Below are 8918 nucleotides of genomic sequence, written 5' to 3'. Positions count from 1 at the left end.
AATAATTATACACACATGTCGGACAACAGAGAGGATTGTTCCACAGGATTCTTATAGAGTCAAACAATGGCAGATGTGAGACGTTTTCATCGGATGATATGGTGCTCATGTTTTGCTATTTAAAAAAACCTGTGACTTTCACATCCTCCATTTTAGCGTTTAGCCCGTAAAGATAATTAGCATCAGGGATTAGACGCTTTTATCGAACGGTGGTATTTGGTTTAGACACCGAACGTGTTTTTATCGCCGTGAGTTAGCACCTGCGGCACAAGTTGCCCCTGGTTTGCAAAAAAATATATGAACATTGACAAATCCCATGCGGTTTAAAGCGCCGGGCGACTCTCTGAGTAACACCGCTCTTGCACGATTGTTGCCGGTGTATAAGATATTAATGAACGCCTTAGATATTGATATATTGACGAGTGCTGGAAATACCAACTTGTTATAGCAATGAAAGCCATAATGACATCATGGCAAGGTTAACTGAAACGATTAATAACTTTACTATAAAAACGTTTTTGATTTTAAACATTAGTGGTTCTTAATTTTAGCTCATAGCTTAACCCAGATTCTTAGAGAGAGAGAGAGAGAGAAAGAGAGAGAGAGAGAGAGAGAGAGAGAGAGAGAGAGAGAGAGAGAGAGAGAGAGAGAGAGAGAGAGAGAGAGAGAGACAGAGACAGAGAGACAGACAGACAGACAGAGAGTGAGACACGCAGAGAGCGAGAAAGAGAGACAGAGAGACGGGCAGAGAGAGAGAGAGAGAGAGAGAGAGAGAGAGAGAGAGAGAGAGAGAGAGAGAGAGAGAGAGAGAGACCGACCGACAGACAGACAGACAGACAGAGAGACACGCAGAGAGCGAGAAAGAGAGACAGAGAGAGAGAGAGAGAGAGAGAGAGAGAGAGAGAGAGAGAGAGAGAGAGAGAGAGAGAGAGAGAGAGATCAGCGTTATGGTCTTACACCTGGCTATAAATCACATTTGTGTTAAAATTCACTCTAGATTGGATCCGGTACGGTCACACGAACCTAGTATCTACTGCACTAGCCTTAAGGCCGATAACTGACCCACAACGTATCAGAGACAGGTTATAACCGTCCCTCCTCTCGTGTATAATCTTTAGTTTGTCTTGTGTATGCATATTGTATTTATACGTGGAAATATAGTTAAAATGATTTTTAAAAAACACTGATGATATTACATCAGTGTGTAGCTTAGCTTAGTAACTTGTTTAACATGTCCATATACCACTAGGGTTTCGAACACGCCTATCCCGAGTCCGGCCTCCGATAGGATCGGAGGTCTGACTCGGGACAGGGATAACCTAACAAATAGGGGAAATTTTGAAAATTAACGCCAAAAGTATAAAAAGGGGAAAATAGGGTTTAAAAAGATTTGGCTGCGCCCTTAAAAAAAATATCAACATTCCTAATCTCTATATATTATTAATATAATATATTTTCGGCGCAAATTTAGATGGGCTGGTCTAATATTAATAATAATTCTTGAACAATATTCATTAAGCCCATGGGAGGTTAAGAGGAAAGGGGCTGCCAGTCATATTTTAAACATTGGTGTGACCAGGTGAGGGTCGGGAGGGAGGGGAGGCCGACCCACGACACAAAACCTAAGGCCGAACCGCCTACGCATATAGCCCCACATAATGCCCTAACTCCCGGCATCCCATCATCCTAACCCCCCCCCCCCCCCACCCCCACCGTGTCCAACCGCAGTTCAGTCCAATCCTGACAGCCTACTAGTTGTTTAGGAAGTTATTATAACTTCCCAAACCGGCGTCACTTTTCAAGTGACGCCAAAGGGTTATAAGAGTTTAATCGCTGGTGCCACTAGGGGAGTGGCGCGAAAAATCCAGCGATGGTTAACTTAATATTTCCTTTCAAGTATCAAGCCTGCCAGAAGGAGAGAGGTGAACCCGGCCGATCCATGGAAAAACAGGCGACTCCTCAGTTGTCTTCTAAAACAACATGATTAGGTTATTTAGAAGTGTGTAGCAAAAAGTCTTTAAGAAATGTTCTTCATAAATTTGCTTAAAAAAATTCATGTTTTATAGTTTGTTAAAACACATAATAATAGTGATGACTTTTTGTTTTGTTTTTAAAGTATTATATTATTATTGATATTGACATGGTTTAAGGAGGGAAATGTTTTAGTTTACGACGCATTCAAGACATTTCATTTACGGTTATATGGCGTCGGGCATATGGTTAAGGACCACACAGTTTTCGATTAGCAGCTATGGGTATTTTATATGCACCATACCATAGACAGGATAGCACATACCACTGCCTTTGATGTACCAGTCGTGGAGCACTGGCTGGAGACATGGTTTAAGACCAAACTATTAGTACTGCAGATGTTGTTTCATACATGTATATTGTGGGATCTTACTGATAAATAACTACATTTTGTTAAAATATATTGTTAAAACAACTATGAAATTTTAGTTTTTTCGTGGTGGGGCAATTTCTGTATAATTCGAGGTGTAGTGCTGTCAACGAATTTAAGAACACAACGAAAATATAATACATGTTAGACGCATAATTCGAATTTATGATACTACCTTATCGATCCACGGGATTAACTACCTAACGAAATATATATATATATATACATTAGCCGTAAACATACAGTCCATAAGCGTAACAAATAATAAATATAATTGTACATGAATAATAAATATATCATTAAAACGGGGAGTGGGAGCCAGGGCCGGATTTAGACTTGGGGGCCCGAGGCACTTCAGGTTCGGGAGGCCCTCAACATAGAATTTAAAATACATGAGAAATAAAATAAAAATGAACTAATTTTATAATTATTACATTTTTTTTTATAAAGGAAGTCCTTAGTCTACCCACTTTGCCCCCTTATAAATCCGGCACTGGGGGGAGTTTACATTGTATGAAAAGTGGTGCAAATATGCAAAGTGGAATAATAATTATCAGTATAACAAAAAGTATTTATATACTCCATTTACAAATTATGTCACCTCAGAGTGGTTGCTCCTAGTACATATTTACTCAGTGTTATTAACAACAATACATTATTAATGAACAACAGCCAACAGCCGTATAAGTTTAAACAATAAAGAACGATGAATGCTTCAGACAGCATTGTAATTAATTATTTTTATATGATTATAACCTAGTAATGTAGTTTCAGACATTTCTACTGACGAGGTATGTCTCGGACTTGTATGTCATTAGTCAGCAAATAGTTTTAATATGCACGTAACGAATATCGACCAAGCAGTATTCGTGGTACTCCGAAGAACTCCACAAACTACAATCTACAACCAACCCAATGAAGCAACCAACCTGGTATCTATGTCGATTGTACAGAAAGTGAAACATTATTTTATTAACGACACATTGATGTGTTAATCATCGGCTATTGAATGTAAAACATTTGGTAATGTCTTTACATATAGTCGTATAGAGGAAACCCGCTACATTTTTCCATTAGTAGCACGGGATCTTTTACATGCACCATCCCTCAGACAGGATAGCACATGCCACGACCTTTGATATACCAGTCGTGGTGCAATGACTAGAACGAGAAATAGTTGACTGTACAAGTGATAAACAAGAACACATACGATTTCATGGCATCCTGGTTATGGCGTGACTTGTTACACCCAACGAGACTCATTATATTTATTGTTCGAATTCTACCTATACCTGCTGTCCTCGAGGGACCACAGGTACCATGCACTAGAGATTCAGGATGTTGTTTGGTTTATATTAAGGCATATTACCTCACACATCAATAACAAGACATCTCCGGGGACATGTCATGTCTTCTGTCAATATTCAACAACTACATCAATGGAATATTTTATCACAAGTCACGATTCGTTTAACAGACTTGACACCACCAACAATCGCTCTCTTCATTATATATAGACATGAATTACTCACCAATTTGTCTTGCTTGCTTTTGAAGACTACCCGTGTATTTTAGTGGGGTTGTTTCTCTTTTTTCCCCCAAAAAAATGTATACTCAGACACCAAATGCATATCTATTAATGAAGGGGGGGGGGGGGGGGGGGCAAAAAACAACAACCCCCAAACAGATCTAGTTTATAAAACTATTAATAATGCACAACATGTCGATAATAGAAACAGTCTGGGTCCAAATTATTGCTAAAATTCAATATTTGGCATCAATGTCGACCAAAAACGTTTTGAAGGGACAGACCCTAGTTTTTAAACACAAACATATATTGTTCACTATTAGAGCCGTTTATGATCACTGAAATCAAACATTACTTATATTTTATTGTTTAGATAATCCATTTCCGTACAACCGAAGTAAATGTATTTTTCAGAAGTAATGATTTTGGAGTCGCGTTTAATCTATTTTAAAGGGTATTTCAATGTCACAGACTCTTGTTTCACTCTGTTGTATCCATATTTGTTACAGGTTTGTAAATTAACCAAACTTAGTGTCCATTTTTACGGGTTGAATCCAGGGTCTAGGTGAACAATATGCCTTAGTGTTTAAAAACTAGGATCTGTCGAATGTTTAATAAATATATTTATTGATTTATTAATTTAATATGCTATACTCACATTCCATTTTAAAACACATAAAGGTATAATATTGTATTTAGAAATTGTTTTGTGTTTTGTTTTTAATAAGACACTAATTAACATGTGCTACGTTTAACATACACTTTAGTTTAGGAAGGTTTGAACATTTTGTAATCGGATGCACGCAAGGTGGCTTCATCTCTCTCTCTCTCTCTCTCTCTCTCTCTCTCTCTCTCTCTCTCTCTCTCTCTCTCTCTCTCTCTCTCTCTCTCTCTCTCTCTCTCTCTCTCTCTCTCTCTCTCTCTCTCTCTCTCTCTCTCTCTCTCTCTCTCTCTCTCTCTCTCTCATTTTCTCTCTGTTTCTCTTCCAATCTCTCTTCTTTCTCTGTCTCTGTTTTCCCGTGTGTGTGTGTGTGTGTGTGTGTGTGTGTGTGTGTGTGTGTGTGCGCGCGCGCGTTTCCAATATACATTTCAAAGAAACTTATCTTGAAAGATATGGACAGACAGACGGACAGTCAACTTCTATATTTAAATTTAACCGTGTGTACAAATTAGAAACAAAAACAACAACAACAACAACAACAACAACAATAATAATAACAATAACAATAACAATAATAATAATAATAATAATAATAATAACAGAGAAATCTATAAACGCACACTCCTATGATGTTATGGGAGACATTAGAACTTTTGAAAAAATCTAGCAACATTTAAAGCCTTTACAAGAAATAAAAGCCATAACTTATGCAAATGTAAAAATGGTATTTGCCAATGATGATGATGATGATCATCATCATATTGCTGACAAAAACTACAACAAAAGAACAATAACACTAATAATAATAACAATAACAATAATAATAATAATAATAATAATAATAAATATAAAGTGGAGTTTTTCATATTCTTTTTCGTTATCTTCTTCCTCTTCTTCTTATTTGCTATATCACATATGCATACACAGTTGCTTTTGTAGTTTTTTGACTTCTCAACCTCTATTACAATCTTACCTTTTTAAGTAGACTCTTAAAGAAAATCATCGTCATGCAAAAACATATTGCCAAACTTAAGTGACCACAGTTTCTTTTTTTCGGCAGCTGAGGTTGGTATAACGTTCACACTAGAGTATTTATAGAACGTGGACGCTTAGTGTTTTAAAGAAACCGCATGTAGCAAAATGGTTTTACTCTTAAAAAGAAACAAAAATCCACACAAGATTCCATAACAAAATATATGAGACTCAACTTGATTTAAGTACTGGAAGTCGGAATCAAATTAAACGAGCATCAAGACCCAATGTAAAGTGACATCTTGACCACGTAAATCAATACCTCTTGGACGGTCGTTCATACCAGAACTAATTACACCGACAGTGGGGCTCTTTGTTAGATTACTGAAATGACCCTTCTAAATATCGCCAAGTCTCAAAGACCTTCCATAGAGTGTAGATAGCTAACGAATTTGACATGGGCTTTATTTTTGGAAATCTTTGAAAAATATCCAAAACGATCACCACCAGTGGCTTCATTAATCAAGATGTAAGAATCCGAGAATGTAGACTTGGTTTGATTTATATGCAGGGGAAAAAGAGGTGAGATCGTTTCGGCGTTGTGTTGCTTACCCCGATGAATTTGAACAACACATGGTTACGGAGACAGCTGTTAAGGTGTTAAGGTGTTAAAAACCTCTGTCTGAATTATTTACCATTAAATACCGTACCAATCTAATATTAATTCGTTCTTAAACCTTAGGAATAGCAGGGGTTAGTTTCTGCAAAACGATCTGAGGGAATTGTTGAGATCATTGTTTGTTTTGTTATGCAATTGTTTGTTCGTTTTATTTTTCTTCCTAACCACGTGACAATTGTGATCCAACCTGAATGAAAGATTAGGATGATGATGGTGGCGATCGATGGTAATGTAATGGTGGTGGTGGTGGTGGTGGTGGTGGTGGTGGTGATAATGGTGGTGGTGGTGGTGCTGATGTTGGTGATGATGGTGGTGATGATGATTATGGTGGTGGTGGTGGTGATGATGGTGGTGGTGATGATGATGGTGGTGATGATGGTGGTGGTGATGATGATGGTGGTGGTGGTGCTGATGATGGTGGTGATGATGGTGATGATAATGGTGATGGTGGTGGTGATGATGGTGGTGGTGATGATGATGGTGGTGATGATGGTGGTGGTGATGATGATGGTGGTGATGATGGTGGTGATGGTGGTTGTGATGGTGGTGGTGGTGCTGATGTTGGTGATGATGATTGTTGTGTTGGTGTTGACGATGATGATGGTGGTAGCAGTGGTGGTGGTGGTGACGACGACGACGATAATGATGATAATCAAAATGATTATGGTGATCATGAAGGTGATTGTGGTGATCATAATATATTAATGGATGTATCATGTATCCATAAGGTTGGCTTCCCCATCAGGAACTAAACGAAAAACCACTCATTGCTGTCATGTAAACGGTTCAAGTTCTTTAAACTCTATGATTTACTCCATAAGGCATTTTTAATAATCGAGGGGGCAGGACGTAGCTCAGTGGTACAGCGATCGCTTGATGCGCGGTCGATCTGGGATCGACCCTGTCGGTGGGCACATTGGACTATTTCTCGCTCCAGCCAGTACACCACGACTGGTATAACAAAGGTCGTGGTATGTGCTATCTTGTCTGTGGGATGGTGCATATAAAAGATCCCTTGCTGCTAATCGAAAAAGAGTAGCCTATGAAGTGGCGACAGCGAGTTTCCTCTGTCAATATATGTGCGGTCCTAAGCATGTGTCCGACGCCATATAACCGTGAATAAAATGTGTTGGGCCCGTCGTTAAATAAAACATTTCCTTCCTTCCTTTTAATAATCTGATTAACAACACTAATTTTGTTTTGGACTGCCATTGTTATACCGAAACGCATAATATTAGTTGTTATGATGCAAGTAAAGGGTTTCCTGTAATTTTCAAGATCATTATGCTAATCACCTAAGATGTATACTTTACTTGGAAAATCATAAAGTTTGTAAAAGTAAATTTAATTATCGTTCATTACAAATAAAAAATAATAACAGAAAATGTTCCTTTTCTTTCATTCTTTTAGGGCATGAAACGACATGAAGGGAACATCCCATTCTGGTATCAGGGGTTTTAGAAAGAAAAAATATCACTTACCATGGGGCCAGTGCATTTGACAATACATTAGCCATGGTGTGTATGAAAAAGAAAACTTTTCAAGTTTAAAACTGCCCATTTTTTCTAGTTTGTGAAGACCCTATATAACTATTCCCTGGTTATATGTTTTTTTTTACCTCACTTTCAATTATTTCAGATTAGATAAGAGCCTGAATCTACACCAGATGTCACATTCACCTTACGTTTGGCATGCTCCTAACAGTCGCTGATTAAAACAGTACACCTCGGCTTCATTAAAATGTTCTTTTTTTTTTTCTTTTTTTTTCTTAAACAAACACCTTAAGCATCTGTTGACGCATTTATAACTTGAACCATGACAGTTTTATGAGTTTAGATATCAGATATGTCACTGTTAGTTAAGAGTAAAGAAATCATGTCAGCTGTGCTAGTTTTCCCCGTGCATCTTGCTTAATATGAGTCTACACGAAGAAGTGAACGTAACTGTTGTGTTAATTCATTCCGGGTATCGTTTACAGTATGGTAACCAGGTATGAAATTAAGTAAGTACATAGAGTACACCTTCCATTAAGTCACTGACAGAGAAGAACAATGATCTATCTCGTCTATAAGACACTGGCGCACATACGCGCCCAATACGCATCCATGCAGAGAGAGACAGACACAGAGAGAGGGAGATGGAGAGAGAGAGAGAGAGAGAGAGAGAGAGAGAGAGAGAGAGAGAGAGAGAGAGAGAGAGAGAGAGAGAGAGAGAGAGAGAGAGAGAGAGAGAGAGAGAGAGAGAGAGAGAGAGAGAGAGAGAGAGAGAGAGAGAGAGATGAACATACAAACATATAGACATACAGAACAATTAAACTCGCGTAAAAAGTATTTAAAGTGCTGATCGCTATTTATTTATACACCATATAATTTAGATATAATTGAAGATTAACCCTATTTATCAAACAATTATGTCATTCTTGTACAAACACAAACTGAATTATTAAAATGTGGAAACAAAAACTGATGCCAGCTTTGTAGCTTACCATGATTCAGTGCAAAGCATATATTATCTATAAATCAACGAACAACAACCAAACACAAACCTGTCCAATCTGCGCTTTGAACCAGAATCGGCAACAGCTTCTATCTGGATCCTGTTCAGAAGAACCGAGCACGAACCTCCAAAGGATTCAGAACGACATCCGTTTAGATTAGATTATCTTCCTTCTACTTCT

At 38.0% G+C, this 8918-nt stretch overlaps 1 protein-coding gene across 2 annotated transcripts in view; it reads right to left on the bottom strand.

Moving 5' to 3' along the window:
* LOC121379276 (neuronal acetylcholine receptor subunit alpha-10-like) overlaps window positions 1-8918 on the bottom strand; it is a 31691-nt gene extending 22773 nt beyond the window's left edge. Inside the window, exon 1 of one of the 2 annotated variants that reach the window (XM_041507813.1) lies at window positions 8787-8918. The gene's annotated coding sequence lies outside the window, so the exon portion shown is untranslated. Of the gene's footprint in view, window positions 251-8786 lie in introns of those variants that run through there. The other variant, XM_041507814.1, reaches the window with a different exon arrangement.

The sequence above is a fragment of the Gigantopelta aegis genome, chromosome 8 (genome assembly GCF_016097555.1).
Source record: "Gigantopelta aegis isolate Gae_Host chromosome 8, Gae_host_genome, whole genome shotgun sequence".
Taxonomy (NCBI): Eukaryota; Metazoa; Mollusca; class Gastropoda; order Neomphalida; family Peltospiridae; genus Gigantopelta; species Gigantopelta aegis.
The sequence above is the reverse complement of the archived record's forward strand: the minus strand, read 5'-3'. Positions and strand labels throughout refer to the sequence as shown.